At 38.9% G+C, this 2,175-nt stretch overlaps 1 non-coding gene across 1 annotated transcript; it reads left to right on the forward strand.

Annotated features, from left to right (window-relative positions):
- Positions 1–868: 868 nt before the first annotated feature.
- Positions 869–974, forward strand: LOC141639867 (small nucleolar RNA R71). The gene has a single exon (XR_012542728.1). It is a non-coding gene; the product is annotated as a small nucleolar RNA R71 (small nucleolar RNA).
- The last annotated feature ends 1,201 nt before the right edge of the window (positions 975–2,175 follow it).

Raw genomic sequence — 2,175 nt, forward strand, 5'->3', positions numbered from 1 at the left:
GCCGAAATATTCATATGGTATGAAACGATTTTTCCTTGTTCTTTTCTAGTTTTGCATGCATAAGATCTTTAAGTTTTTATGACTAAAACTTCAAACCAAAATATGTGATATTTAAAATATGATTTCCAACACATATCTCGTACCACTCCTCAAGTGAATGGCACTAACCGTTTCATGTCTCAGGGGATTACTTTGAGGTGGTAATTGCCCCTTTTGTCTTTGTGAGCTTGAAGATGCTAGTTGAGTCAATTGAGTTTCCAACATTTTGGTGTGGGCTAGGATGTTGTTGATGGTGATTTCCTTTGCTTGACTATCCTTTTGCATTTGAGTGAAAAGCTCTTGTTGATTCTTTTGCATTTGGAGGACCGCTTTTTGGACATCAAAACCTTGGTCATTTTGTTGATTGTATGGAGTTTGATTTTGGTAACCACTCTTGTATGCTTGAAAAGCATTCACTTGTTCATTTGTTCCCCTACATTCACTTTGGTCATGTCCCAAAGTTCCACAATTCTCCCATATCCCACTTGGGATTGATGAAGATGCCGTCATGGCATTAACATGTTGCTTTGGTGATTTTGAGGCTTCTTCAAGTCTAGCCATAGCTTTTTCGAACTTCAAATTGATGGTATCAATGTGAGCACTAAGTTGAGCACCCAATTGAGTAATAGAGTCCACTTCATGCTTTCCTCCCCTAGTAGCCTTGGGAGGTCTACTATATTGTGAATTATGGACCGCCATTTCCTCAATCTTGTTCCAAGTTTGATTATCGTCAACTTCGGTGAACATACCATTTGATCCCATGTTGAGAATGTTTCTTGAGTCTTCATAAATACCATTCCAAAATTGTTGTACCAAGAACCACTCGCTAAGTCCATGATGAGGACATGAACCAAAATTCCCTTGAATTGCTCCCAAGCTTCATACAAAGATTCTTCATTTCTTTGCTTAAAGCCCGTAATTTGAGCTCTTAGCATGTTAGTCTTTTCCGGTGGGTAGAACTTTTTGTAGAAAGCTAGAGCCAATTTCTTCCAAGAGTCAATTCCGAGAGTAGCCTTATCAAGACCTTTCAACCATTGTTTTGCGGTGCCAATTAGAGAAAAAGGAAATAAGACCCATCGAATTTGGTCTTGAGTTACACCGGTTTGAGAAATCGCATCATAATAGTCACAAAAAGTCTCCATGTGAGAGTGAGGGTCTTCACTAGACATCCCCCCAAATTGGCTTCTTTCGACTAATTGGATAAATGCGGATTTGGCAATGAAATTTCCGGTTAAGTGTTGTGGTGTGGGAGTACCATTGGGTAGGTTCTCCTCGGTTGGTACGGAATGTGATGAAAATTTAGACATTGTGGGTTGATTTTGTGTTGGGTTCTCCTCACCTTCTCTTGCAAAAGGGTTGACGAACTCAATAGCGTTTGGTTGAATATCTACAACCTCACCATTACCTCTCAAAGTTCTTCTAGCAAGTCTTCTATTATTTGTCAAAGTCCTTTCAATTTCGTGATCAAAGGGTAAAAAGTTACCTTGTGATCTTCTAGACATGCAAAATATCAAACAACTTGAAAATAATTAGAACAAACCTTGAGGACTTTTACTTCCCCAAAGCAAAGAAAGACACAACTAATAACAATCTAAGAAAATCTAAATCAAGTTAACACCGTCTCCGGCAACGGCGCCATTTTTGGTCGAGCCCTCTTGAGAGGTTTAGTTTTCGGTACTTGTCGTTAGGAGCACCTAGACCAAAACAATATTTATAACTCCACAAACAACTCTACTATTAGTAAAGAGGCAAGTAAAGGTCGGATCCCAAGGGACGGGTATTGAAGTGAGATTTTCAATTGTAACCAGCGGTGTCTAGGGGTGTCACAATTTGGGGTTGGAATAGAAGATCACTAAACTAAATAGCAATGAAAGTAAACAAGCAAGATGATTAAAAAGGGATGTAAACAATTGATAAAAGGCACTAGGGTGTCATGGGGTCATAGGGGATTCATGGGAATTTATCATACAAACATATTCCCAAATTATAAGCAAGCAATTATTATTGGGATGGATCGAGTTGGTTTATATCTTACAATCCTAGGAAAGTTTAGGTCCCGGAGCCGAATCGATTAGATTGTACAACACCTACAAGTCGACTTAATCCTCCATACTCAACTATATGCATGGTCTAATG

This window comes from Silene latifolia, unplaced genomic scaffold (assembly GCF_048544455.1).
Source record: "Silene latifolia isolate original U9 population unplaced genomic scaffold, ASM4854445v1 scaffold_57, whole genome shotgun sequence".
NCBI classification, from domain to species: Eukaryota; Viridiplantae; Streptophyta; class Magnoliopsida; order Caryophyllales; family Caryophyllaceae; genus Silene; species Silene latifolia.